Here is a 13,597-nt window from a genome sequence, read left to right on the forward strand (position 1 = left end):
CACAGCTAGGTCCTGTTATCAGAGTCTGTGACCCATGCTGCTGAACCCTACTTATTTTTCTAGTCTTTCTGACAGGAAGACGGGAAGTGGGCTGTGCTCCAATCGTATAATGATCAGGGTAGATTCCTTCAAGCACAATTTTCAGTGAGTATGAAGGTACCTGCTTTTTCACCATCCTCCTCCTTCTTTCTGAGACACAGCTCGGTCAATAATATCCTGCCCATCTTTGTAGATGAAGAGTGAATACAGTTCCTTTTCCAACTAGAGCCTGGGCTGAGAAAGGCATGGAGGATGGTGTTCAGATCTGTTTCTACCACATTTAGCCCAGAAACAGGCAACTATTCTTATCCTTTGTGGCCTGGTTTCTAAGGGTCCCTGTTGCCCTGGACCACAGTCCTGCCTCAGTGATTAGCAGTATAGATTCTCATCAGGACTGGGGTGAAGCCATAGTTTATGCTGTCTTCCCACCTCATCACTTCTCCATCTGAGCTGATTTCACACCAAACCAGTCTTTCTTTGCTTCTATTTTTTCTCTCTTTCTTCCCACTTTCATCATCAAATCCAAGAATTGCCGTCCTCAAACCTATAGGAAATGTGCCGGCCATAACTTGTAGAAATTAGATTATCTAGAAAAGAACATTCATGAAAAGAAAGATGCTTCTGGATCCATCTTATGTGCATGCTGAGTTACTTCAGTCACATGTGTGTCCCTGTGAACTGTAGCATGCCAGGTTCCTCTGGCAATCTATTCTCCAGGTAAGAATACTGGAGTGGGTTGCCATTTCCTTCTTCAGGAGATCTTCCCGAACCAGGGATCAAACCCATGTCTCTTACATCTCCTGCATTGGCAGGCAGGTGCTTTACCACTTGAGTCACCTGGGAAACCCCGGATCCTTCTTGGCCTTTGCTTAACTCACAGCCCAGGGGCACTTCTGCAAGTAAAACCCTCTCTGATGGATGAGGCAGCCCTTCCTGCAGAGGTTCAGAGGTCATCAGGGAGCAGCAGAGGTCAAGCCAGTGATCTTATGGATGGAGAATCGGGAGAGAGATAAAGAGGAACCTGAATCTTCATCTATACCAAACTACCTGGAATCGCAGGGAGAGCAGCAGAAACCGTGGCTCTGCGTTCTGTTTTTATTGGTTATTTGTCGGTGGCAGAGAAAAGGAGCAGGAAATCATCGATGACCTCTCTGAAGTGCAGACACCATTTGGGAATGGTTTGTTAGGAATGATGTAGTGGGGATTCTAACGTGCCATCCAGACCCCTCCCCGCTTCAAGATCACTGTGTTCATGGTCTCGGCAGCAAGGAGGGTGGGCCAAGGTTGAGAGTATGAGCCAATGGTCCACAGCTGAGTCCCTCTTGACATTGCCTTTAGCCAAAGGGAGCCAATTTGCCCAATATGTTCCTCCCTACAGGCAGCCCACTTCCAGTGACCAGTCAATGTGGAGTTTACATTGACCTCCAGCGGGGGACGATTGCAGAGAGCCATTCCAGCACCTCCTGTTGGATCAGCCAAAGCCTTGGTTGCAGCTGCCTCAAGTTCAAGCTCTCTTCTTGTCCAGACCTGTTTCCCTCACTTTCTTGCAGACTCTACAGTGGGGATTTGAGAGCCAAACCACCCCCTGGATGGCAATAGACAGAGTGCTAATCATCCCTAGGCACTATCGCTGAGTGGTTGTTAAAACAACCTGGAGTGAATGGAATGAGATACAAATGAAAGGGAATGTGCTGAGGGCCACAGTGTCTCGGGTATTAGAGAGTTTTAGGGGAAACAGTAATTCCCAGGATTATGGAATCAAATGGTCATTGCTGAGTGCTGTGGATGCATTGGAGAAAGACAAAGAAATACAGCTAGTGATTATGGCCAGGGGGCTTCCTTCCCGGAAAATTAAGGGATGCGCACCTGTCGCAACTAAGTGGTGGAGAAAGCTGAAGATCAGACCCAGGAATGAGCTCTGGGGAAAGTGAAGCTCCAGGGAGTTTGAACTCTCCAAAAAGTGCTGTAGTTCACAACTCTGATTGGGAGGGAGGGAGCCCCTGACGCTTGAGATGAGAATACAGATCAATGCCTTTGGAAATCTTGAATTCTCAGATTCCGTGACCCCGAAGTGCTGCCCTCCTCTGCAAAGTAACTATTTTAACGTAATTGACTTTTATAGGATACTGCATGCCACAAATGCAGAGTATACATTCTTTTTGAGTACCGATGAATATTCACCCACTTAGACAGACCATATACTCATAAACTGCTCCATAACATAAGCCTCAGTAATTTAAAAGAATTGAAATAGTATAGATTATGGTCTCTGGCTGCAACAGAATTAATTTGGAAATAATAACAGAGAAATGCCTGGGAAATCCACAGATTTTTTGAAATTAAGCTACACACTGTTAAATAATGTGTGTCTCAATGATGAAATCACAGAGGACTTCTTAAAATATTTTAATTAAAGAACAATGAATATGAGCCAATCAAAATTGTTGCATACAACTATGCAGCCTTAAGAGAGGAATATATAGAGCTAGAAGCTTTTATTTAGAAAAGAAAATATGTCTAGAATCAATTATCTTAGCTTCTACCTGAAGAATCTGGGGGAAAAAGTAGAGTCACATAAACTCTCCAACATTTCTGCTGGGGATATAAAATGGCACAACCATTTCAGAAAACAGTTTGACAATTTCTTATAAAGTTAAACATGTGTTTATTGTGTGACCCAGCAATTCTTGAGTGTGTGTATATATATATATACATATATATATTCAAGAAAATAAAGACCTATGTCCACACAAAAACTTGTACCGAAGTGTTCACAGCAGCTTTATCTATCCTAAGTCAAACCAGAAACAACCAAATATCAATCAACAGGTAAACAATTGGACATATCATGGTTTATCCTCATAAAGAGCTACTTCCCAGCAGCAAAAAGCAACACATGACTAGAACATGTAGCAACATGGAGGCTTTTAACAATGTTCACTGACTTTAAAAATAAACACACATTGCTATTTTTTAAATGGATAACCAACAAGGACCTATGGTATAGCACAGGGAACTCAGCTCAATGTTATATGGCAGCCTGGATGGGAGGGGAGTTTGGGGGAGAAGAGATACACATATATGTATGGCTGAGTCCCTTCCCTGTTCACGTAACTGTCACAGCATTGTTTGTAATCAGCTATGCCCCAATACAAAATAAAAAGTTTTTTAAAAATGTTCTTCAGAGCAAAAGAAGCCACACACCAGACACCATTATATCATAAAGGCAAAGTTTATCTGAAGACATATAATGACAGTAGAGAATCAGTGTTTCCGAGTTGGGGGTGGGGGATCCGTAATTGAAATCAAATGGATATGAGGGGACTTTCTTGCATGAAATATTCTGTTTCTTGACTGTGGTGGTGATGAGTCAAAACTCATCAAACTAATACACGTGCATTTAATTCTATGTAAATTAGACCTCAAAAGAGTTTAATTTTTTAATGTAAGTGATAGCCAATTAGTGTTAAGTGTCCAATTACTTCTGATTCAATATGCCCAGAAATCAGCAGTCAGTCAAAGGCAGGATTTACTCTGCTTCGGACGTAATTGCGGAGAAGGCAGTGGCACCCCACTCCAGTACTCTTGCCTAAAAATCCCATGGACGGAGGAGCCTGGTACGGTGCAGTCCATGGGGTCGCAAAGAGTCGGACACCACTGAACAACTTCACTTTCACTTTTCACTTTCATGCATTGGAGAAGACAATGGCAACCCACTCCAGTGTTCTTGCCTGGAGAATCCCAGGGGTGGGGAGCCTGGTGGGCTGCCGTCTATGGGGTTGCACAGAGTTGGACATGACTGAAGCGACTTAGCAGCAGCAGGAAGTAATTGACTTATGTTATCAAGAAGATACAGGGCTGCTCATGCATGTGGGGGCAGAGAGGAATAGATCTTGGCACCTATGTGATACACAGGGGTGTCTCTGAGATCTCTGCCCAGTTTTAAGAGTGAATAGCTAAATGCCGCGGTCGTGTTCCCACTGAGATTGTCATAGTCAGCAGTCATGCTTGCTTCTCTCAGACCACTTACAGTGAGTCAACTTTTTCATCTTCCTTCTCTGATATCTAATTTTTCAATGGAGCTAAAAATCAGATTTTAGAACCTTGCATTGAATTAAGGGATATAGTAGTAACGTTCCTATGGTTTCAGTCTCCAGTGAGCTTGTCAATACTAAGCTTTAGAGCTGATATCCATCACTCCACAATTTTGAGATATTTTCCTGGAGAGGTTCATTAATAATGGCAAGAGTATGTCAAGAGAGAGTCCCTACATTTTTTCCTACAATATATTCCATTCATTCATAAATTTCACATACATTTGTAACTCTTTCTATAATTAGAACACTGTGATGTCATTGTGAAATTTAGGAAAGTTTAAGGTCTTCAGACATCCATACCAGTGTGTGTAGGGTCCACTGCCACTGAGTGACTTTGAAAAAGTCACTTCCGCTCTCCTAGACTCATTTCTCCTATCTGTAAAATAAATTATGTGGATTAGTTTACCTCTAAGCTTTGTTCCAGCTTAAAAAATTTATCATTCTCTTCTTTGGCTAATGATCCCATTAAAGTATATAATGTGGTACATCAATAACACTAATGGAATTCTTTAAGACCATGACTGTCTCAGATTTTTTCATCATCATTCAAGTCTATTTTTAGAGCAGGAGTAGCCACATCGTTTGCCATTTAGGGATCGCCAGCTCCAGTTGAGGTTCATATGGGTGGGACAGGGTGGGAAGGGTAAACGGAGTGAGATTAAAGGTATTTTAGTTGCAATATGTTGGTGTAGTGCAGATGGGGTATTAAAACAGGTAACCTCATCCCAGAAAACAATGACTCGGTGCTAAGAGTATGATATTATACTACTAGCAGTGTTAGTATCAATTCCAAGTTTCCTTAGAACTGCCTAATTCCAAACACATGATCCCACTGCAAAGGAATTCCACCTGATCATTTTAATTCATGAACGTATTTCCATTTATTCTGTAGTATTTCCTAAAGAATATTATTACACTTGACCACACGTGTTTAACATCCTTCAGCCTCTGGAATGATCACTAAGAACAGTAGTTTTCTTTTTTGAGCCAGAAATCAAAGTACATGAGGGTTGTTTAGAATTCTAAACCTACCTAGTAGCTAGAAATTTAGATATAAAATATTTGAATCTCCACCACAAATTATAGATTCACGTGGGCAATGGATGGAATATTTGAAATCAGGATGCTTACTGTAATTCTAATGTCCCTACCAGTGCCAAAAAGAAAACAAAGTGACAGCAGAATTCAAACAATGTTAGAACCATGACAATACTCACATTCTTTCAAACCCTTAGCTTTGCCAGTGATCCTTCTGGGCACCTTGAATCCAACATCTCTCAGGATAGTCACAACAATTCTGTGAGGTAGGTGCTCTTGTTTGCCCCATTTTCCAAGTAAGAAACTGAGTCCCAGAAGGCTAAAATATTATGCCCCAGATCACATGGCTAGAAATAGATATGTGCTTACTTGCTCAGTCGTGTTCAGCTCTTTGCAACCCTTTGGACTGTAGCCCGCCAGGCTCTTCTGTCCATGGGATTTTTCAGGCAAGAATGCTGGAATGGGTTGTCATTTCCTTCTCCAGGGCATCTTTCCAATCTAGGGGTTGAACCAGTGTCTCCTGTGTCTCCTGGATTTCGGGCAGATTCTTTACTACCTGAGCCATCAGGGAAGCCCAGAAATAGACATAGCTGCTATTTATACCTAGGCGTATCTGACTCCCGTAGGTTAAGCTCTTTGGCACTAGCTTATACAAAACTGTCTCTAAAATAGAGTTTAAAGCTGGAGGGACCTAAGAGATCATCTAATCTAGCCCAGCTCTCTGACAGATTAACCAATGTGTCCAAACTACCAGCTAGCAATATGCTAGGATAAGATCTCCAGAATCTTTAGCAGACGTATCACAACAAATAAAAGCCAAGATATACTTCATGATCAGAATGCGCCAGGGACGGAGCTGGGCATGTCTGAATTATATTATTATCTCATTCGTCAATACTCCAGGCACTGTTTTTAATCTCTACTTTAAGAAAGGGAACGCTGGGGCACAGTGCCTTTACACAGAGTCCAGCAGCTGATTAGCCAGATTCAAAGCCGTCTCTAAAGCATATGCTCATGACTACCACCTACAGGGGCTTCCCTGGTAGCTCAGATAGTAAATAATCCACCTGCAATGTAGGAGATTTGGGTTCAAACCCTGGGTTGGGAAGATTCCCTGGAAAAGGGAATGGCTACCCACTCTAGTGGCCACCTGATGCGAAGAGCTGACTCGTTTGAAAAGACCCTGATGCTGGGAAAGATTGAAGGCAGGAGGAGAAGGGGATGACAGAGGATGAGATGGTTGGATGGCATCACTGACTCAATGGACATGAGTGTGAGTAAACTCTGGGAGTTGGTAATGGACAGGGAGGCCTGGCGTGCTGCAGTCCATAGGGTCGCAAAGAGTTGGACACAACTGAACGACTGAACTGAACTGAACTTACCCACTCTCGTACTCTTGCCTGGAGAATTCCATGAACAGAGGACCCTGGTGGGCTACAGTTCATGAGGTCACAAAGAGTCATATATGACTGAGCAACTAACGCTTTCACCACCTACAAACTCTGGGAAGGCCATCAGTCCATTTTCATGATTCTGCTGCTACTGCTAAGTTGCTTCAGTCGTGTCCAACTCTGTACGACCCCCATAGATGGCAGCCCACCAGCCTCCTCAGTTCCTGGGATTCTCCAGGCAAGAATACTGGAGTGGGTTGCCATTTCCTTCTCTAATGCATGAAAGTGAAAAGTGAAAGTAAAGTCTCTCAGTCGTGCCCGACTCTTAGCAACCCCATGGACTGCAGCCTACCAGGCTCCTCTGTCCATGGGATTTTTCCAGGCAAGAGTACTAGAGTGGGTTGCCATCGCCTTCTCCGTGATGATTCTAGGGGTCTTCAACATTCAAAAAACTAAGATCATAGTGTTCAGTGCCATCATTTAATGGCAAATAGATGGGAAAAAATGGAAACAGTGACAGACTTTATTTTCTTGGGCTCCAAAATAATTGCAGACAATGACTGCAGCCACAAAATTAAAAGATGCTTGCTTCTGGGAAGGAAAGCTATAACAAATCTAGACAGCATACTAAAAAGCACAGACATCACTTTGCCAACAAAAGTTCATATTGTCAAAGCTATGGTTTTTCCAGTAGTCATGTATGGATGTGAGAGTTTGATCATAAAGAAGGCCAAACACCAAAGAACTGATGCTTTTGAGCTGTGGTGTTAGAGAAGACTCTTGAGAGTCTCTTGGACTGCAAGGAGATCAAACCAGTCAATCCTACAGGAAATCAACCCTGAATATTCATTGGAAGGACTGATGCTGAAGCTCCAATAATTTGGCCACCTGATGTGAAGAGTTGACTCATTGGAAAAGACCCTGATGCTGGCAAAGACTGAGGGCAGAAGGAGAAGGGGGCGACAGAGGATAAGAGGGTTGGATGGCATCATTGACTCAATGGACATGAGTTTGAGCAAATTCCGGGAGATAGTAAAGACTGGAGTACTGCAGTTTTAAAGTGGGATCGCAGAGAATCAGACAGGACTGAACAGCCGAACAACAGCAAAGGCTGCTCTAGACCTAGGGCTCTGCATACCACATCTCTCAGCAACCATTCTCTCATAACTATCTGATCTCATTTTCTTTCTGTGGTTTGTCACTGACCTCAGACTGTCCTCTGAGCCAGTTCCTGACTGACTGTCCAGGATCTCTTTTCCACTTAAGAAATTTTTAAAACAGCCTTGACGTAAATGCAGGAAAGAGTGCAATGATCATCCCCTAGTTTCCTAACATGTTTTAATCTTAAGAAATATTCTCTCAATGAGAATTACATTAAAGATATGAATATTTTTATCACTCAATACATATTGCCAAATTGTCTCGAAAAAGCATTGTGCAAAAACATTGTCAATAACAAGGTATGAGAATATCATACCAGTAGCATTGGGTATTTCCATTAAGTTCTTTTTATTAGCAACTTAAAAACAAACAGAAAAACTTTATTATTGTTTGCATTTCTTTAGTTATAAGTGAGGTTGATCATTTTTCTCTTTTAAAGCAGTTATATTCTTCCTTGGTAAGTTATCTATTAATATGCTTTTCTCATATTATTGTCTGCTTCATATACATTTCAAAATGTATCACTAAACTTAGCATATAGTAAGGCTTCAATCTTTATTTGCTGATCCCTTGCCAGATTTTTTATGCATTCCATACATTTTTATCAGGAATATTCTTAATAATTATGTGAGAATATAAATAAGAAAATCATTTGGGGTTTACAAATTGTCAAGATATATAAAGCTTATATTATTTTGTCCTTTTTAATTGTTATGTTTCAACAATATTATAAAATTGTATCTTAAAAATGCTCTACATATACTATAGAAAAATATAATCTTGCTGTTGGGGGTGCAATGTTTAATATGCCTTTTAATTTTACTTTGAAAATTATTAAACTTTTACATTTCCTTATTTTATCTTCCAGGATGACTTTTATAATCAAAATATCCCATTTCTATCATGTTTATGTCATTTTTTCTCCTTATATTTCAAACAATTTATAAGACATAAATTTGCTGCTATATTGCTTAAAGATAGTTTCAGTGTTATTGTTCTTCATATTTATTTACTGCTTATTCTAATTTTACAAATATAAAATAATTCTCTTTTTAATTTATTTTGTTTATTTCTATTTGATGCTATTTATATTAATTTCATACTTTTATTACTTAAAGTTCAATGATATATTACACACTGTTATTATTAATATTTCAGTATCATTTTCTTTGCTTTGCTTTTTACTTTAATCTAAAATAAATCACTGCAGATGGTGACTGCAGCCATGAAATTAAAAGACGCTTACTCTTTGGACGGAAAGTTATGACCAAACTAGACAGCATATTCAAAAGCAGAAACATTACTTTGCCAACAAAGGTCCATCTAGTCAAGGCTATGGTTTTTCCAGTGGTCATGTATGGATGTGAGAATTGGACTGTGAAGAAGGCTAAGCGCCGAAGAATTGATGCTTTTGAACTGTGGTGTTGGAGAAGACTCTTGAGAGTCCCTTGGACTGCAAGGAGATCCAACCAGTCCATCCTACAGGAGATCAGTCCTGGGTGTTCATTGGAAGGACTGATGTTGAAGCTGAAACTCCAGTAGTTTGGCCACCTCATGTGAAGAACTGACTCCTTGGAAAAGACTCTGATGCTGGGAAAAACTGAGGGCAGGAGGAGAAGGGGATGACAGAGGATGACATGGTTGGACCTGAGTCTGAGTGAACTCCTGCAGTTGATAATGGACAGGGAGGCCTGGCATGCTGCGGTTCATGGGGTCGCAGAGTCAGACACGACTGAGTGACTGAGCTGAACTGAACTGAACTGAACTGAAAATCTGTTTTTTAATCATAAACTTATAGGTGAATAAATACCTAGTATTCTAATAGCATATTTGCTTGGCTTCTGTGCACTCTGATTTCAGCTTTTCTTAATATTTATTTTTTAACCAAAATATTACTATAGAAACTTATTTATTTTTACTTTCTTGATTTTTAAAAATACAAACACATTGTTTTTTAACTACTGTTAATTTCACAAAAGCTGCTTTTGTATATTTGCAAGCCATATATACTCCTTTTTTAAAAAATTACTAATTTTTATTCCATTTGTTGAGGACAAGAAATAAACTGTTTAGGATTACATTCCACCCTGATATTTACCATATAGAAAAATATATTTTTTTAATTATAAAGTTATTTGAGAGGAAAAAAACAAAATTAATTAGGAAAGCCCTGGGAAAACAAAAAACAGGAAGATGCGTCTAGCTCTCAGCTCAGCTCAACTCAGTAGCTCAGTCGTGTCTGACCCTTTGCGACCCCATGAATCGCAGCACGCCAGGCCTGCCTGTCCGTCACCAACTCCCGGAGTTCACTCAGACTCATGTCCATCGAGTCAGTGATGCCATCCAGCCATCTCATCCTCTGTCATAAGCACATATTAAAACATTATAATGCTTCAGAGTTTAGACTTTTAAATAGACAAAAATATCAATAGAGTAAATCCAGAAGTAGACTCAAGCTATTTAGACATTTAGTTTATAATAAAATAGCATCTCAAATCAGTGGGTAAACAACGAACTTTTTAAAAAACAGTGTTGAGATCATTTAATAGCCAAGAGGAAAAAGATTCAAACTGGATTTATTCTTTCACAGTATATCAAGATAAATTAAAAATACACGAGATATTTAAATGAACATAAAACATAAAATTCATATGGATATAAAAAATGAATAATTTCCATTATAGGAAAACTTAATTATCATTCAGAATTCAAGCGATAAAAGGAAATTTCGAAGAATTTTACAATATATGTTTTTAAAATTTTGCCACACCAAACAACATCATCAGCGAAGTAAAAATGACAGATAAAAACTAGAAAATATGTGCAAAAATTAACCACAGAAAACTGTTAACATCCCTAATATATAAAGAACTTATAAAATAAAAGGAAAAGCCCAACAATCCAAAGAAAATTGGACAAGAGATAAATTGACTATGCTGTGCTGTGTTTAGTTGCCGAGTCATATCTGACTCTTTGCAACCCCATGGACCGTAGCCCCCCAGGCTCCTCTATCCATAGGATTTCCCAGGCAAGAATATTAGAGTGGGTTTCCATTTCCTCCTCCAGGGGATCTTCCCGACCCAGGGATTGAACCCGAATCTCCTGCATTGCAGGGAGATTTTTTTTATCGTTTAAGCCACCAGGGAAGCTCAGTAGAAACATTAGATACATGATTTTTAAGCATCTCAAATGTGACTTTTTTAGATTAGAATATGCTATAAATAAATTCAAAATATACATGGGATTTTGAAGACAGTATGAAAAATGAAATATTTCAGTAATAAAATTTGGATATATGTTGAAGTGATATTTTGGATGAATTGATTTAAGTGAAGTATATAAAAATTATTTTGACTTGCTGCTGATGGGAATGTCAAATGGTGCAGCCACTTTGGAAACCGTCTATATATTTCTTAAAAAGTTAAACAAACACCCACCACGTGATGCAGTTATTCCGCTCCTAGAAATTTACCCAAGGGAAAAGAAAGTGTATGTCTAGAAAAGACTTGTACACGAAGGTTCACAGCAGCTGTATTTGAAACAGCTAAAACAATGTTCTACATTTTTATTTGATTTAATTTTTGGCTGCACTGGGTTTTCGGTGCTGCTTGCGGGTTTTCTCTAGTTGCCGCAAGTGGAGGCTCCTCTTCATTTCGGGGCATGAGCTTCTCACAGCAGTGGCTTCTCCTGTTGTGGTGTGTGACTCCAGGCACACAGGCTTCAGTCATCACAACACATGGACTCAGTAGTTGTGGCATGTGGGCCTAGTTGCTCCAAAGCATGTGGGATCTTTCCAGACCAGGGGTCAAACCCATGTCCCCTGTATTTGTAGGCAGGTTCTTAACCCCTGAACCGCCAGGGATGTCCACAAAGAGCCAAAAATTTGAAACAACTCAAATGTTCATCAGTAAGTTAATGGATAAACAAATTGTTATATGTCAGTATATTCATACAATGGACTAATAACCAAGAAAAAGGAACAAACTGTTGATAAATGCATCAACACACATGATCCTCAAAATAAGTATCAGTGAAAAAAGATAAAAATGAATACATATTATACGATTTGAATGATATATAAAATCCCAGAAAATGCAAGCTAATCTACAGAGACAGAAAACAGCTCAGTCATTGCCTGAGAATATGGAAACCTGGACAAAGAAATTACCGAGTGATACGAGAAAGTTGTACTGTGCTGTGCCTAGTGGCTCAGCCATGGCCTCCAGGCTCCTCTGCCCCTGGGGATTCTCCAGTCAAGAATACTGGAGTGAGTTGCCAGTGGATCTTCCCAACCCAGGGATCAAACCCAGATCTCCCACATTCCAGGTGGATTCTTTACATCTGAGCCACCACGGAATCCCAAGAATACTGGAGCGGGTAGCTTATCCCTTCTCCAGGGGATCTTTCCAGGAGAAAGCTCTGGGCAATGACAAATATGTTGACTATCTTAATCATGGTGATGGTTTCAAACTGTACACTTTAAGGAGAGTTTGCTGCTGCTCAGTCGTGTCAGACTCTTTTCAACCCCATGGACTGTATACTGCTAGGCTCTTCTGTTCATGAAGGTTTCCAGATAACAGTGTGGGAGTGGGTTGCCATTTCCTTCTGTGGGGGACCTTCCTGACCCAGGGATCAAACCTGCATCTTCTGCGTCTCCCGCATTGGCAGGTGAATTCTTTACCTTTGAGCTATTTGAGAAGCCCTAAGTAGGGTTTATTATTTGTCAGTTATCCTGAATAAGAGCTTCCCCAATGGCTCGGTGGATAAAGAATCCACCTGCAATGCAGGAGACATAGGAGACGCTGGTTCGATCCCTGGGTCAGGAAGATCCCCTGGAGGAGGAAATGAGAGCACACTCCAGTATCCTTGCCTGAGAAATCACATGGACAGAGTAGCCTGGCAGGCTACAGTCTAAAAGGTCCCAAAGAGTCAGACACGATTGAGCACAAGCACAAGAATATCCTGAATAATGTTATAAAATTAATTAAAATGTTTCTTTTATTGTTTTAGGCAACCATTTGAAAATTTCAAATTACATATGTGACTCACATCTCCTTGCTGTTGGATAGTGCTGCTCTAGATCTAACCACCATTTTGCAGGAAATATGAGGAACAAGGAAACATGTCAAGCAACACAACTGGGCTTCAGTCAGCACAATCCAGAATGTGGAACCTGTAGGGCAAATGACCAGGTTTCCTCTGTATCTACAGGACAAGAAAATCTACAGATAAAACGAAACATGAAGATCAGCAACGAAATGCAACCTAAGACTTTTTTAGACCCTGACTTGAACACTTAAACCAGATAGGAAATGTGCTCCCTGACTAGTTACTTTTATGCCCTTAAAAAATCACTCTTCATTTTGCCAGATGTTCTAGTGCCTGAGGCTTCTCTGACCTCAGCCCACCAGGGAGGACTGCTCCGCACAACTTCTGCAAATGAGCACTCTAAACTTCAGCATCATCGGTGTCTGATTCTTCAATCTCCAGAGATGCACAAAGGCTACTCAGTAAGTGCTGGGGGGAGGAAACACCGTCAGCCACAACCATCAAGCTCAAATAAACTCTAGGAGTCACAGGGAAGTTACCAGTGATTGGACTAGTATCATGCCAAGATTCAAAAACAGCTTCCTGCTCATGTCCCACTTTCTTTTTCTTCTTCTCGTCCTGCTCTTTCTTTTTCTGAACTCTCCAAGTATGGATCTTGTTCTCTTTCCCTGCAACCATTTTCCATTATTCTTCCCATAATTCCTTCTTTGGCTCTTGTATCATAAAACTTTGGTATCCAGTGTTTTTTCCATCTTAGAAAAAAATGAGCCCATATATTTTTTTCTAAGCAAGCCTTCCTCCCCTCCATTACCAGTAACATAA

At 40.3% G+C, this 13,597-nt stretch overlaps 1 protein-coding gene across 1 annotated transcript in view; it reads right to left on the minus strand.

Moving 5' to 3' along the window:
• PID1 (phosphotyrosine interaction domain containing 1) overlaps positions 1 to 5,465 on the minus strand; it is a 285,639-nt gene extending 280,174 nt beyond the window's left edge. The window contains exon 1 of the mRNA XM_027965271.3: positions 5,354 to 5,465. The gene's annotated coding sequence lies outside the window, so the exon portion shown is untranslated. The remainder of the gene's footprint in view (positions 1 to 5,353) is intronic.
• Between the last annotated feature and the right edge of the window lie 8,132 nt (positions 5,466 to 13,597).

Source organism: Ovis aries, chromosome 2 (assembly GCF_016772045.2).
Source record: "Ovis aries strain OAR_USU_Benz2616 breed Rambouillet chromosome 2, ARS-UI_Ramb_v3.0, whole genome shotgun sequence".
Classification (NCBI taxonomy): domain Eukaryota; kingdom Metazoa; phylum Chordata; class Mammalia; order Artiodactyla; family Bovidae; genus Ovis; species Ovis aries.